At 47.4% G+C, this 16,491-nt stretch overlaps 1 long non-coding RNA gene across 1 annotated transcript; it reads right to left on the bottom strand.

Moving 5' to 3' along the window:
• Nucleotides 1-7,586: 7,586 nt before the first annotated feature.
• Nucleotides 7,587-15,403, bottom strand: LOC119627088 (uncharacterized). Its single transcript, XR_005243137.2, has 3 exons — nt 15,166-15,403; nt 13,088-13,189; nt 7,587-9,831 (listed from the first exon to the last, which is right to left on the bottom strand). It is a non-coding gene; the product is annotated as an uncharacterized lncRNA (long non-coding RNA).
• Nucleotides 15,404-16,491: the final 1,088 nt, after the last annotated feature.

The following is a 16,491-nucleotide window of genomic DNA, read 5'->3' as shown; positions in this document are numbered from 1 at the left end:
ACCCCACCTCTACAAAAAATAAAAATAAACCATTATCCAGGCATGATGGTGCACACCTGTAGTCCCAGCTACATGGGGGGTTCAACCAGGAGGATCAGTTGAGCTCAGGAGATCAGGACTCAGTGAGCTCTGATGGCACCACTGCACTCCAGCCTCGGCAAGAGTGAAACCCTGTCTCTAGAAAGAAGAATACAGTTTGCCTCCTGAATATATAATAATGATGAATATAAAGTATGCCTGGAAGAAAAGGAGGATTTGACCAGTATGTGGACCAATCTTTTGGACAGAAACTGCTATCTCAGGAAATGGCAGTGTGAGCCACCTGGTTGATGTTTCCTAATTCCTGGATTAATGGAGAGAAAGAAAATGTATGCCCAATCCACTCAATGTTGCCTTCTTTAGTGAAAAAAGAATAACTTTATGAAGCAGCAGCATTAACTATAAACTGGTCTTGGAAAATGAACATATCACCCACTTATTTTAATGAAAGAAAGATGCAGAAAGGTGAACAATTTAAAGAAATACAAAACCCAAAGGCAATGGTAGCCAGGTGCAATGGCTCACACCTATAATCCCAGCACTTTGGGAGGCTGAGGCAGGAGGATCATGTGAGCCCAGGAGTTCAAGATCAGCCTGGGCAACATAGCAAGACCTATCTTGGCAAAGCAATGGTTCTTAAACTTGGGTTTACAGTTGGGAGGGGCTTGTTAAGCGAAGATCGCTGGACGCCTCTCCCTCCCAAATTGTGATTCAGTAGGTCTAGGGTAGGACCGAGAACTTGCATTTCTTTTTATTTATTTATTGAGACACGTTCTCCCTCCTTTGCCCAGGCTGGAGGTCAATGGCGAGATCATAGCTCATTGTAGCCTTGAACTCCTAGGCTCAAGTTATCCTCCCACCTCTGCCTCTTGAGTAGCTAGGACTACAGGTGTGCACCACCACGCCCAGCTAAGCTTTTATTTTTTATGGACATGGGGTCTTACCATGTTGTCCAGGTTGGTCTCGAATTCCCGGCCTCAAGCGATCCTCCCACCTCAGTTTCCCAAAGTGTTGGGATGATAGGCCTGAGCCACGGCTCCCGATCAGAACTTGCATTTCCAACAAGATCCCAGGTGATGCCAGTGATGCTGGTTTGTGGCTTACATGCTGAGAACCACAGCTTCAGAGCAGCTGGGAATACCTTTGGGGACTCACTAATATTAACCCTGCTTCACTGAGTCTCTTTTCTCACAAGAGGAGTCAGGAAGCACTTGACAGCCTGTTAGGGGCAGAAGGGTCTGGTTTTCAGCTTCGTGCTGGGAGGAGCTTGGGGCAGCCTGCGAGCTCCTTCCCATCCACATCCCCAGCCAGCTGCTTCATCACTTGGGAGGTGATGGTCAACCTGCCCAGCACCTCGGTCCCACCTTGATAGAAACCAATTCCGTTGCTGTAGCAGAAGATGGGTGGGGTGGAAGCCACATCCCAGGGGATTCTGAGGCAGGCATCCCATCCTGAGCAGGCATGGTTCTCCCCACTGGATGAGATCTTATCTGAGAGAGAGAAGTGCTCCTCTCCACTTTTTTTTTTTTAAACCCTCCCCACCGCTCTGCTCACCTGGGTTGTCTCTGCTTTGAAGACTCGCCCCTAGTGGTTTTCTTATTTCACCCGGGGGGGGGGGGCACCGAAAAAGCAAGAAAAGTTTTGTTCCCCCCATCCCAAGGTCCTGAGACTCACTCCACAGAATGATCCTGTTTGCCAGAAAAACTTGAAACACCCCAGAGGCTAGTGATGGCCAAGGAAGTGCAGACAACCCCTCTCCCGGGGCTGATGACTGTGCTTTCAGCCTCTCCTGAGAGCAGTGACCACATCTCCACTTCTACTTTCCAAGGCCTCCTCACGGGTGGGGGGTTTTTTAGAGTCACTGCCAGTCAGGAGTGAGAGGGACAGAACACAGCACCCTTCCAGGACTCACGATGATGAAAAGAGAAACTTTCTGGAAATTAAAAAAAAAAATACAGAAAAGCACAAAGCAAATGGTAACAATTGCCTAAATGGCCCACACTACAAATTCAACATTTTTTAATAATCTGGCATGTCTTCCAGTCTTTTTTCTATGTGCATAATTTTAAAAAATTATGTAACTCAATCAAAATCATTAGCATTTTGTTTAAAAAAGAAAATTGGACAGCAGCTATGTTAAATCTTCCTGAAAAAAGAAACAAACATTACGTTGATTTATGTCTATTGCCGGATAAGCTGAAGGAAAGGTCAGCAAACCGTGGCTTGTAGGACAAACCTGGCCAATACTTCATTTTATACAACCCACAAGCTACAAATAGTTTTTACATATTTAAATAGTTGAGGAAAAAAATCAAAGAATTAGAAATAGGCGTGTTCTCACTCATACGTGGGAGCTTAAAAAGTGGATTTCACGGAGGTAGAGAGTAGATTGGTGATTACCAGAGGCTAGGAAGAGAAGGTGGGGAGGGAAGGATGAAAGAGAAGTTGGATAATGGTACAGAAATACAGTTCGATAGAAGAAATAAGTTCTGTATTCAGGCCGGGCATGGTGGCTCATGCCTGTAATCTCAGCACTTTGGGAGGCAGAGGGAGGTGGATCACTTGAGCTCAGGAGTTTGAGATCAGCCTGAGCAACATGGCAAAACGCTGTCTCTACAAAAAAAATACAAAAATTAGCAAGGCGTGGTGGTGTGTGCCTGTAATCCCAGCTGCTGAGGAGGCTGAGGTGGGAGAATTGCTTGGGCCAGGGAGGCGGAGGTTGTAGTGAGCTAAGATTATGTGAGTGCACTCCAGCCTGGGAGACACAATGAGACCCTGCCTCAAAAAAATAAAAGAAAAAAAGTTATTTTATTCAATAGTACAGCAAGGAAATTATAGTTAGCAATAATGTCTTACAGATTTCAAAATATCCAGAAGAGAAAAATTGTGTTGGGTAACGTTCCCTACACAAAGAAAAGATAAAAGATAAATGTTTGAGGGGATGGGTATCCTGATTACCCTGACTTGATCATTATACATTGTGTATGTGTATCAGAATATCACATCTACCCCCCAAAATATCAGTAAATAAATTTTAAAATGTAAAAAGGTAACAAAAATATTTGTGTTAATACATGACAATGAAATTCAAATTTCAGTGTACATAAAGTTTTACAGAGGTACAGCCTCACCCATTCATTTACCTACGGCTGCTTCTATGTGATGCCAGCAGGGTTGAGTAGTTGCCAGAGACCATATTGTCCCCCACAATGTGAACTATTTACTACCTCGTTCTTTACAGAAAAAGTTTGCCAGCACCTACTCAAAGTCTGGTCGGTGGTAATTGTTTGTTATCAATCTGCGATGAGATAAACACAGAAACTGACAGTAAGATTAGAAACTTTTGGCTGGGCGTGGTGGACTCACCCCTGTAATCCCAGCACTTTGGGAGGCTGAGGTAGGAGGACCTCTTGAGGTCACGGGTTCAAGACCAGCCTGGGCAACATAGTGAGACCCCCCCCCCCCACTAACCCGTCTCTTAAAAAAAAAAAGACGACTTTTAATAATTTGACAGTCTGTTTTAATTGTTAATATAAAAATTTTAAATTGGGGATGTTTGTTGCATTTTTCATTCTGCATTTCTGGTCATTCATTTTTATTATATTCTACTAACTTTTCAGTTCATAAGGGATCAAAAATAGTAAAATACAAAAACTGATTCCTCACTACAGATAATTTGTGTTTTAAAAACATTTTTATAAACATCAAATATTGTTCTGTAACTTGCCTATTTTTTTTTTGGTTTGTTTTTTTTTACCTCTGGCAATGTTTGTGAGATATGCCCATGTTGAATACATAAGGTCTTGTGTATCCCTTTTGTCTGTTGCATGATAGTATTATTGCATGCTGATTATTTACTCATTCTCCTTCTCACGGACATGTAAGTTATTTCCAGTTTTTTGCCAGTGCGGACAACACTGCTCTGAGCATCCTGAGCCTATCTCCTGTACAGATGTGGGAGAGATTTTCCAGGGTAAACACCCAGTGAAGAAATAGCTGGGCCTCCAGATTTCTGCATCTTCAACATTACTAGAATCTGTCAAATTCTAATTTTTTGCAAAGTGATGGCACCAGTTTACATCACTGCAGAAGCGCTTTAGAGTTTTTGTTCTCCAAGCCTTGCAAACGTTTAGTATTGGCTGATGTCTGAGTTTGGGTTTAAAATTCTTAGCTTTAAGCAAGCTTCAGACCTTTATAGGCATTGAGGCGGCAGCAAGAGGTTTTACCTTTTCCCCCTCTCTCCTGCTGTCTCTCCAATTTCCTCCAGTTTCACTTGCTTGCCCTCTGTGAGCTGACCTGGCCTGGGGCTGCACCTGGACCCTGATTTTCATAAAGCCTCCCTCCCAGTTCTTGTGCACACCCCACGGCTCAGCATCTTGCGTTCTCTCAGCTCCATTAACCAGGGGCTGCCCTAGGAGGGAGCAGGAGTTCCTGGCAAGTGACAAGGCAGGCTCCTTTGCTTTGGAGCAGCAGGCAGCACAGGAGAGAGTCCCCAATCACTATTCAATGAATGAATGAAGAGCGAAAAGGCAACTAGGCTGTCATTTATTGAGCAACTACTTCGTGTCAGGTCAGTGACCAGGTGTCTGAAAATTACCAATGGGGTAAAAACCCCTGTATGGTCCTTGGTTAGATGAGGAAACAGAGTCTCAGAGAGGTAAGGTCATTTGCCTGCCATCACAGGGTCAATGAGTAGGAGATCTGGGACTTGACTCTAGCCCTGCCTGACTTCGGGGGCCTCTGGCTCCACTGCCTGGCTTGGGGCTGTTTTCAGTGCCTCTGTTAGGGCTGCCCTGTGGCTTCCTCCCTGTTTCTGCCAGGCTCCAGCCCACTTCCCAGGGACTAGTCTGGCTGCTGAGTCCAGCTCTCCAACACCAAGAACTAGTTCCCCTGAAACCCAAGGTTCCAGGCAGGCCCTCCGCAGGCTGCTTAGAGACAGTGGTCTGTCCACCTTCATAAGCCCCCCTGCTCCAGCTGCCTGTCCCTCCACCCCATCACGCTAGGGGGTGAGGTTGGGGCCTGGCTGAGTGGCTGCATCTGGGGCCATGAGAGTGAGGAGAGGAAGGAGAGAAGGTGGAGGTTGGAGAAAAGCGGGGGTGCAGAGCAGGAGAAACCAGAGGACCAGGAGGAAGAACAGGAAAAGGGCGAAGACGACGGAAGCAGAACAGCAGCAGCAGGAGGAAGATGGGAGCGCTCAAGTTTATAAGAGACCATTGGTTTGGACTGAGCTCCTGCCCTAGGCCCCACTGACCAAATCAAAATGGAGTGAGTCGTGCTGACATGCCACACCAGCAAGCCCAAACCAAGGTGTTTGCCCAGTCTTCCAGTTTCAGCCAGCAGGAGAACGAAGTTCCCTAGGATTTAACCTTTACAGGAAAGTAACTTTGAAAGGCCCATTCTGCTTTTTTGTTCTCTGTATCTTCTTCCTTCTGCCCATTGCTGTCTGTAAATCTCTTCTGTTCAACTCATCTGGACACATAATTCTATTTTACAGAATGAGATGTTGTTGCTCAATTCTACAACGGCAAAAAGAAGTCAATTAAAGGCTGGGTGCGGTGGCTCACGCCTGTAATCCCAGCACTTTGAGAGGCCAAGGCGGGTGGATCACCTGAGGTCAGGGGTTCAAGACCAGCCTGACCAATATGGCAAAACCCCCTTTGTACTAAAAATACAAAAATAAAAATAGCCGGGCATAGTGGCATGTGCCTGTAGTCCCAGCTACTCCAGAGGCTGAGACAGGCCAATTGCTTGAACCTGGGAGGTGGAGGTTGCAGTGAGCTGAGATCGTGCCACTGCACTCTAGCCTGTGTGACAGTGAGATTCTATCTCCAAAAAAAAAAAAAAAAGTCAATTAAGGCCTTTAAACTAAGTTTGTTGTAATTTTGTGACAGGAATGAATAAATGAACTGCTAAATGAACATATGGAAGGTGTTTCCGTCCAGGCCATCTGGCAAACTCCTATTCCTCCTACAAAACCCAAGACGACTCCTCCCAGGAGCCTTCCTTGCCCACACCCCAGTCCCCAGAGCCACTTCTCACACTGTGCTTTTACCCAGGGCCTTGCTGTGTGACTGGCTCTGCCCTAAACTTTGTTAAGTGTCATCTTCTGGACTCTTCACCGCAATCCTCTGAGCGGCATTATTGCTCCTATTTTAAAGGAAACCGAAGCACGGAACGGTTGGTCTGTCAGATGCCCAAGTGGCGGGACTGGGGTTTTGCTCCGTGGCTTCCAGTGACATCATGGGTGAGAAAGGGCCTTGGAATCTTGGAATCACCGTCCTAAGGTAAAGAACGGTTGCTGGATTTTTTTTTCTCCCCCTCCCGAGTTTTGGAAAGCAAAGACATGGGACTCTGGGCCACACTGTTCGGGCTCCGGGCTCTCTGAGCCTGTTTCCCTACTGAGGGTGAGGAGGTGCGGTGGCCCCGCCAAGCTTGGGCTGCCCGCCTGTCACTGAGGGCGCTTCAGAGCCTGCGCAGCTCTGGTCGCCCAGCCTGGAGCCCCGAGGATGACGCTTTGCTGACACCTAGTGGCTGGCAAAAGGAAGTGCAGCCTTGACGACTGGAAGAATCGGCCGGGTCCTGCAGAGACCGGAGGAGGAAACTGTAGGCCCCCAGGGGAGGTGAGTAGGGACACGAACAGAGCACTCCTCACGCGAGAAAGAGGGGGAGGAAGAGAGGGGACAGGCAGGGTACTCTCTAGGAAGTCCCCAGGAAGGCTGCAAGTCCGAGGTTAAGGGATTGGCAGGGTCGGGTCCCTCCGGAGGCTGCGAGTGACACTCATTTCTCCCCTAGCTTCTGGTGGGTGGCCGACAATCTGCGGCACTTCTTGCCTTGCAGAAACATCACCCCAGCATCATCTTCACATGACATTCTCCCTGTGTGCGTGGCTCTCTCCAAGTTTCCTGTTTTCATAGACACCAGTCACATTCCATTAGGGGCCCACCCTACTCCAGTATGATCCACTCTTAACTAATTACATTTGGCCAGGCATGGTAGCTCACACCTGCAGTCACAGCACACTGGGAGGCGGAGATGGGATGATTGCTTAAGACCAGGAGACCAGCCTGGGCAACACAGTGAGTCCGCCCCCTACCCCCCAATCTCTACATAAAATAAAAAATTAGAGAGGTGTGGTCATGCACGCCTGCAGTCTCAGCTTCTCCAGAGGCTGAGGCAACAGGATCACTTGAAAGCCCACGAGTTGGAGGATGCAGTGAGCTATGATTGTACCACCACACTCCAGCCTGGACAGTAGAGACTGTAGCACTTCAAAAAAATTGCACTTGCAATGACCCAGTTTACAAATAAGGTCACATTCTCTAAGGTACTAAGGATTAGGATTTCAGCATATGAATTTGGGGGGGTTCTCATTCAATCCATAATAATCACCATTGCTCTACTCTCAAACTATTACAATCACCCCCACCCCCCAAGTGAGAGCTTCTAGGGGTAGAATCTATTACTTTGTACCCCTACTCTGCCCAGTTCCAGGAGTGAAATAGGCACCAAGTATCAGGTGAAGAAATCAATGAAGAAATGGATGAGAGTAACATTTATTTAGCCATTTATTAGTTTCCACCTTTATGATAATCATTTTAACCACTTTAACAAGGTTTTCCATGTGCCCCCACATCTCTGCATTCCAGCCACCACCGTGCCTTTGTGGAGTTTCTCAGAGCTACCAGGCTCCTCCCACCACAGGGCCTTTCACATGCCACTCTCATCTGGGACGCTCTTCTTTAGCCTCTTTAGCCCTGCAACCTCTACTTTTCCTTGAGATCTCAGTTGGAGTCTTTTCCTCAAAGAAGTAGCTTAGACTTGTGTGGATTCTGTTTTTTTAACTTTTATTTTAGGTTCGGGGGTACATGTGCAGGTTTGTTATAAACTCGTGTCATGGGGATTTGTTGTAGATTATTTCATCACCCAGGTGCTAAGCCAAGTATCCAAATAGGCACGCAGTAGGTATTGGTTGAAGAATGAAGATATAGATAACAGTAACATTTATTGAGCACTTAACTGTTTTTTTCTAAGTTCTGGGATACGTGTGCAGAACGTGCAGGTTTCTTACATCGGTATACATGTACCATGGTGGTTTGCTGCACCCATCAACCCATCGTCTAGGTTTTAAGCCCTGCATGCATTTGGTATTTGTCCTAATGCTCTCTCCTTGCCCCCCAACCCGACAGGCCTGGGTGTGCGATGTTCCCCTCCCTGTGTCCATGTGTTCTCGTTTTTCAACTCCCACTTATGAGTGAGAACATGCGGTGTTTCGTTTTCTGTACCTGTGTTAGTTTGCTGAGAATGACGGTTTCCAGCTTCATCCATGTTCCCGCAAAGGACATGAACTCATTCTTTCTTATGGCTGCATAGTATTCTACGGTGTATATGGAGCACTCACTGGTTTCTACCTTTATGATAATCATTTTAACCACTTTTGCTCATTCGACAAGGTTTTCCACTTTTCCAAATGTGAGGGGACGCTTCTAAATGGAGTCCTAAAGGGGAAAGAACATCTAAAACATTCCTAAAGAGAATCATGTTATAGGGCAGTGGTCCCCAAATGTTTTGGCACTAGGGATCGATTTTGTGGAAGACAATTTTTCACAGGCTGTGGGCAGCGGACATTAGATTCTCATTGGAGCATGCAACCTAGATCCTTTGCACGTGCAGTTCACACAATAGGATTTGTACTCCTATGAGAATCTAATACCACCGCTGGTCTGACAGGAGGTGGAGCTCAGGCTGTAATGCCCACCTCCTGCTGTGCAACCCCCATTTCAGGCCCTGGGAGGCCCAGGGTTTGAGGGCCCCCGTTTTAGGGACCTCAACACTGACTACAAAGCAATAGTCGTTAACAATGTGGCAAGAGTGCAGGGATACACAGACTACAGGAACAGAAAAAGCCCACAAAATCACCCCACCTGTGGGGAAGGGGATAGGACAGCAAGGTGACTGCGCCGCAGCGCAGCAAATGGACTCCTTCAAGAATCGACACTGGACTTCCAAAGAGAAAAAAAAACCAAAAACTGAATCTGTACCATACACCATATACAAGAATCAGCTCCAGAAGGATTAAGAATGCAAATGTAAAGAGCAAATGTTTAAAAAGTTTAGAGAAAAATGTATTAGGGAATTTCTTTGTGACTGTGGATTAGAAATAATTTCTTCAAGGTTGGCCGGGTGCAATGGCTCATGTCTGTAATCCCAGTACTTTGGGAGGCTGAGGCAGGCAGATCACAAATGTTCAGGGATCCCGAGACCAGCCAGTCACTCAAGAGGCAAGGGAATTGCAAGTCAGGTGAAGAAACAAAGGCTCAGAGAGGTTGGGTACTGTGTCCAAGCTCACACAGTTAAGAACTAAGCAGCTGCAGAGAACCATAAGACTCCCTAAGGGTTCTGTTGCCCTATTCCTAGCCCAGATACTTGCCAATTCTTATTTCTATCACACACACACACAGGCATGCGCGTGCGTGCGTGCGCACACACCCCCCCAGCTGCCAGGGGAGATCAAAGACCCACAGCAGACAAGTTGCAAGTCATACTTCACTCACTCTCTGGTTGGTCTGGAGGGTTCCTGGGCAGCAGGCCTGGGTCCTGGGAAGAAGGCATGGTGGGGAAGGTACTAGTTGGAGGAGTGGAAGGCGCCAACATTGGGACCACTGCATATCGTGGACGTGGCACACGGACTGTACCTGGGGGTGACGTGCCCCGAAGTCGCTGCTGTCCTTGTAGTCTCCCTTCTCCAGCAGGTACTGCAGCCCGCGGTAGCCGGGGTACTGGTAGCCAACCCACCTGCAGGACCAGAGGTGAGGGGAGGGTGAACCGGGGGAACAGGAAGAGAAACAAGAGAGAAGCGAGGGGAGAGAGCATCCATAAACCACTAGGAACGGTGAAGCCTCCCAACCACTGCCACTTCCCAGGAGTAAGCAGGATACCCTTTCCACCCCACCCTTCCAGCACTGAGCCTCTGCTTTCTTCCTTCTCTTGACGGGGAGCTCACTGCCTCCTGAAGCAAATTTTGACTGAAGGCCTGGTACTGGGGTCAGAGCAAGGAGGTGGTATCTTAAGCTCACTGAAGTTTAGAATAAGCCAGACCTTTGAACCATCTGTATCCACTCCTATTCCACCTCCCAGCTCAGCTGCAAGGCCAAAGAGTTGGGGGAGGTTCCAGGGGTCTTCTGATGAAAAGAGGTTCCAGGGGCTACTTAATGAAAGTACTGGTCTTCTCTCCAGAAAATGGCACACAGGCCTGGCCTGCAAGGACCTGCCTGGCCAGTCTCTGTGGACATATCCAGCACTACCTTCGCATTCTTATGCTCCCACATCTCTGCATTCCAGCCAGTGGCCGTGGTAGAGTTTCTCAGACCTACCAGGCTCCCCCCACATGCACCACAGGGCCTTTGCACACGCTGCTCTCATTGTCTGGGACGCTCTTCCTTGGCCTCTTTACCCCCGCAATTCCTACTGTTCCTTGAGATCTCAGCTCAAGAATCTTTTCTTCAAGGAAGTAGCTTAGACTTATGTGGATTCTTAAATTATTAACAGTTGCCCCTTCTAGACTGTTGGCTACACAGGGCAGAAGCCAAACCTCTTTCATCTCCTTCACCATCGGCACCTAACACAATGCCTGGTATATGGCAGCACTGACAAACTGAATGAATGAATGAATGAATGAATGAATGAATGAAGGGAAAGAGGGAATAAAGGGGAACAGGAGCACAGAACTTTGCACACCACTTTAGGAGTCTGACAAACCCCAAGAAGCCAGTATGTTTGGCTAAACCGGTTCTGTTGGGGGGAAAGCCTTAATTCGTAGCACTTGCTGATTTCTATGCTGTAAATGCACCCACTGTGGCTGGTTTCAGGCTACCAGTGATTAGTCAACCAGTTCACACAAATTCTGAAAATGTAAGAGTCGGTTCCAGGCTGGGCGCGGTGGCTCATGCCTGTAATCCCAGCACTTTGGGAGGCCGAGGCGGGCAGATCTTGATGTCAGGAGTTTGAGACTAACCTGGCCAACACAGTGAAACCCCATCTCTACTAAAAATGCAAAAAATTAGCTGAGCTTGGTAGTGGGCACCTGTAATCCAAGCTACTTGGGAGGCTGAGGCAGGAGAATTGCTTGAACCTGGGAGGCGGAGGATGCAGTGAGCCAAGATTGCTCTATTGCACTCCAGCCCGGGTGACAGTGCAAGACTCCATCTCAATTTAAAAAAAAAAAAAAAAAAAAAGTTCTTACAAGCTGGTATAAGCTGTTCAGCACACCACTGCCCAAAGCTCATCTGTGGACCCCCATGGAATCCAAATTTTTTATCATGAGAAATCCCTCATTGCTGATGGCCAGGGTCGATGTGCCCAGGAACTTTAATTCAGAAGAAAATGACACCTCCTGTTCCCAAACTTAGGGACACATGTGGTCAAAGGCAGCATGGGCTGGTCCTCCTGCTTCTCACAGCTTTCAGACTAGTCAACTCATTCCTTCCCTCCTGCCTCAACCTAATCCTCCCTCTGCCTCAACTTGCCCCTCTGACATACATGTCTTGCTCACTGGGGCTGAGGTAAAGGCCAAGGTTTCTCCACTCCAAAGGCCATTTCCCCAAAGGCAGCTCTAGAGAGAAATTCAGGGGCTGTAAGCCACCTGTGGGCAGAGAATTCCCATTTACTTTCCAGTGGGAAGCCAGAGGTCAGCAGAGTACACCGATGTGTGCAAGACCACCAGTGTACACAGGGCAGAGCGGGACTTAGGACCCCAGAGTCTCAGTTCCTGGGGTAGGGTGAGCCAGGGCTGGGTGACTCTGGTTACAATATTGTGTTTTTCAAAAAAGCTAGAAGGGAACAATTTTGAGTGTTCTCACCACAGAGAAATAACACCTGTAGAAGGGAATAGTTATGCTAAGTACCCTGATTTGATCATCACCAAAAATACACAGGTATCAAAATGTCCCAGATGAGGCTGGGCGAGGTGACTCATGTGTGTAATCCCAGCACCTTGGGAGGCTGAGGTGGGCGGATTGCTTGAGGCCAGAAGTTCGAGACCAGCCTGACCAACATGGCAAAACCCCGTCTCCACTAAAAAATACAAAATTTACCTGGGCATGGAGGCACACACTTGTAATTCTAGCTACTAAGATGGCTGAGGCACAAAAATCACTTGAACCCAGAAGCCAAAAGTTGCAGGAAGCCAAGATCATGCCGCTGCACTCCAGCCTGGGCAACAGAGCAGGACTGTCTCAAAACAGACAGAAACAAAAACAAGAGTCTCAGATGAGAAAAAAAAAGTCCCAGTATACCCTCTGTTTATGTGCCTTATCATAGACAAAACATTTAAGAAGTACAGGCCAGCCGTAGTGGCTCACGCCTTAATCCTAGCACTTTGGGGGGCCAAGGCGGGCAGATCAGGAGGTCAGGAGATCGAGACCATCCTGGCCAACATGGTGAAACCCATCTCTACTAAAAATACAAAAACTAGCTGGGCATGGTAGTGCACGCCTGTAGTCCTAGCTACTTAGGAGGCTGAGGCAGGAGGCTCACTTGAACCCAGGAGGTGGAGGTTGCAGTGAGTCGAGGTCATGCTATTGTGCTCTAGCCTCTTGACAGAGTGAGACTCCATCTCAAAAAACAAAGCGGGGGGATGGGGGGTGGGGGGGCGGACTCGGTGGCTCACGCCTGTAATCCCAGCACTTTGGGAGGCCAAGGCAGGTGGATCACAGGGTCAAGAGATAGAGACCATCCTGGCCAACATGATAAAACCCCGTCTCTACTAAAATACAAAAGAAAAAAAAAAATCAGCCGGGTGTGGTGACACACGCCTATAGTTCCAGCTACTCAGGAGGCTGAGGCAGGGAAATTGCTTGAACCCAGGAGGCGGAGGTTGCAGTGAGCCCAGATCACGCCACTGCACTCCAGCCTGGCGAAAGAGCAAGAGTCCGTCCAAAAAAAAAAAAAAAAAAAAAGTTAAAATACACAATGCTAATATTAACATGGAACCACTAACAGTCCTGAACATCTAAGGAACCCTGAGAAATACAAACTAAGTTGGAGGACTCACAATTCCTGATATCAAATTGTGCTGCAAAGCTGTAGGTAGCCAATATTCCAATATACATGGTCCTGTGATGTGCCACGGTGCTCCAGCTTGGGTGAGAGTGACCTGTCTCAAAAAAGAAAAAGATTATGAGAAAATAGGAGGGAATCACAGAAGTGATAACTGGTTGTTATCAAACATGTACACAGAAAAAAAAAAATACCAAATAGCATAAAAAATACACATCCAAACTGAAATCAGGCAGAAAACCTGAACTGACATCGCTGCAAAGAAGACATAAAATGCACAAACACATAAAAGGTCCTCAACATTACTATACATTAGAAAAGAATGTACTCCATAACCACATTCAGGTACCATCCCACACCTACTGGAATAAATGTAACTGAAAATATCTTTAAAATTAAAAAGAATGCTGGTGTGGATTTGGATAAAGAGAAAATCTTATGCATTGTTGGTGTAAAGATAAATTAGGACATACACTATGGAAAAAGTTGTAGGCCAGGCGCGGTGGCTCAGGCCTGTAATCCCAGCACTTTGGGAGGCCAAGGCAGGCAGATCACGAGGTCAGGAGATCAAGCCCATCCTGATAACACAGAGAAACCCCATCTCTACTCAAAATACAAAAAATTAGCCGGGCGTGGCGGGCATATGCCTATAGTCCCAGCTACTCAGGAGGCTGAGGCAGGAAAATCACTTGAACCTGGGAGGCAAACACTGCAGTGAGCTGAGACCACACCACTGCACTCCGGCCTGGGCAACAGAGTGAGGCTCCCTCTCAAAAAAAAAAAAAAAAAAAAAAAAAATGATTTCCTCAAAAAATTGAAAATGCAACTACCATACGATCTAGCAATCCTACTACTGGGTATATCTCCCAAAGCAAATGAACAGTATCAGAGATCACAAAGCCTCAATGGGGGATAGGATTTTCTTCATTAAGTGGTTTTGAGAAAACTGATGTTTATATGAAAAAGAATGAAATAGGACCCTTCTGGTATACAATACACAAAAATCAACTCGAAATGGATTGAAGAGCTAAACACAAGACCTGAAATTATACATTATCATCAAACGCCTGTAAGAAAAAAGGGGGTGGGGGATGGTGGAGCACTTAAGTTTTGGGGCAACTTGCATCTAGGCTCACAGGCTGGAAACGCGAAAAGAAAAAACGAAAAAAAAAAAAAGCAGAGAGGAAAACCTCATCGAGAATGGAATGGCTTGTGAATATATTTATCGTTTAAATTGGGAAAGCAAATCATAGGTAACAAAAGCAAAAACAACCACGTGGGGCTACATCCAACTGGAACGCTTCTGTACAGAAAGAAAACAGTGAACCAAATGAAAACCAATCCTACAAATGGGGAGAAAGTTTGGGGGAAGCATGTATCTCCCAAGGGGATGTTATAAAAAATACGCAATACCTTCACAGTGCTCAACAGCAACAACAACAACATCATCAACCCCAAACTGGGCAGGGACCCAGCATAGACATTGCTACACAGGGGACATAACACTGAGCAGCATGGACAGAACCAGGTGCTCAGCTTCCCCGTCACCAGGGACAAGTCCCTGTCAGGCTCGCACCTGGGTGTACCTCCCCGCCCCGGTGGTCGTGACCAGAGGGACTGAAGGGGACTCAAGCTTCCCCTGAAGGCCAGGGGTGGGCGGGGGGCGGTGAAAGAATCCCCATGTATCCGGATGGCCCGAAGGCAAATTTAAAAATTCATCAAATCCTGGAGGCCGCTGGGATCTTTTCTCCTCTGTCTGAGGCCTGGCCAGGAGGCAGCCAAACACCAGGCCTGGCCCCAACTCCCACCTGGGCCGGGCTTCCCCTTCCTCCTGGGGCTTTCCTCTCTCCCCATCTATACGGGACAGGTTCCCTCAGAAAAAGTCCTCAAACCCCAAAAATACCACAGTCTGCTACACTTGCCACCCTCAAAAGCCCTCAGAAACAAAACTCACGATAAAACAAATACTAAAATGCTTTAAAAAAAAAAAAAAAAAAAAAAAAAAAAAAAAAAGAGGAAAACTATGGAGAAGATGAGAATAAAGGGAACATTGGAGGAACCAAGCTTCTGTACTTATCGCGTAGAAAACAATGCCCCGGAGAAGCTGAGCCGCACGCAGCTCCCGCCTAAGCAGTCAGGGCCACAGACAAGAGCTGTTTTCTCCCTAGGACGGGGCTCCAAGTCGTCCCCAAACCGCCGCGGTGCCCCCTGAAGCGCATCCTGAAGGAACCAGAGCCGCTTTCCTTCTCATTCCGGACGCCACGCCACGCACTTCATGCAGTGTCTGCGATGAGAACACGCATGCGCACCATGTGGGACAGAAAAGGCTGCTTCAGCGCCCCCTGCCAGTCACAGTGCGGGATGATCAGCCTCAGGGTGGGCATCACCCCACGCCAGTCTAGGTAGGGTAGAAGGGTGTGTTGTGTGACACCAGAGAGCAGGAACTCCCCAACCTATGCATATGGACCTCCCCCTGTGAAGTTTTTTTTTTTTTCTTTCCCCAGACAGGGTCTCACTTTTCTTGTATTTTTAGTAGAGACAGGGTTTCACCGTGTTAGCCAGGATGGTGTCAATCTCCTGACCTCGTTATCCACCTACCTCAGCCTCCCAAAGTCCTGGGATTACAAGCGTGAGCCACCACTCCAGGCTGGTACCAGTCTTGTTAAGGCTTTACAGTGAATTCATTGTTAACCTTGTATCATAAGAGGGACCATATTAACATTTATTTTTTGTTTGAGACAGAGTTTCACTCTTATCGCCCAGGCTGGAGTGCCATGAACGGATCCCGGCTCATTGCAACCACTGCCTTCTGGGTTCAAGCCATTCTCCTCCCTCAGCCTCCCACATAGCTGAGATTACAGGTGCCTGCCACAACGCCCAGCTAATTTTTGTGTTTTAGTAGAGATGGGTTTTCACCATGTTGATCAGGCTGGTCTTGAATTCCTGACCTCAGGTGATCCATCTGCCTCAGCCTCCCAAAGTGCTGGGATTATAGGCATAAGCCACCGCGCTCAGCCTAACATTTGTGTATCTCAGAACAGGGACTGAAGCAGAGAGAGATTTATGTAACATTCCTAGGTATGTACAGCTTCTCATAGGATTTGAATCCAGGTCATGCATTAGGCATCAGCCTCCGTGCTCCTGGTCAGTCTGCTCTGCTTCCTTTCTACATTCTCATCTAAAGAAAGGCATTTGCCTACAACACCAGTCTGTTCCATTTTAAGTGCTACCCACACTGCAAGGTCTTTCTAGGAGGACCAGGCACAGTGGATCACACCTGTGATCCCAATAGTTTGGGAGGCCAAAGCAAGAGGACAGTGTTTGAGGGCAGGAATTCAAGACCAGCTTGGGCAACTTAGAGAGACCCCACCTCTACAAAAAACTTTTAGAAATTAGCCC

The sequence above is a fragment of the Chlorocebus sabaeus genome, chromosome 19, assembly GCF_047675955.1.
Source record: "Chlorocebus sabaeus isolate Y175 chromosome 19, mChlSab1.0.hap1, whole genome shotgun sequence".
NCBI classification, from domain to species: Eukaryota; Metazoa; Chordata; class Mammalia; order Primates; family Cercopithecidae; genus Chlorocebus; species Chlorocebus sabaeus.
This window is presented reverse-complemented; position numbering and strand designations above follow the sequence as displayed.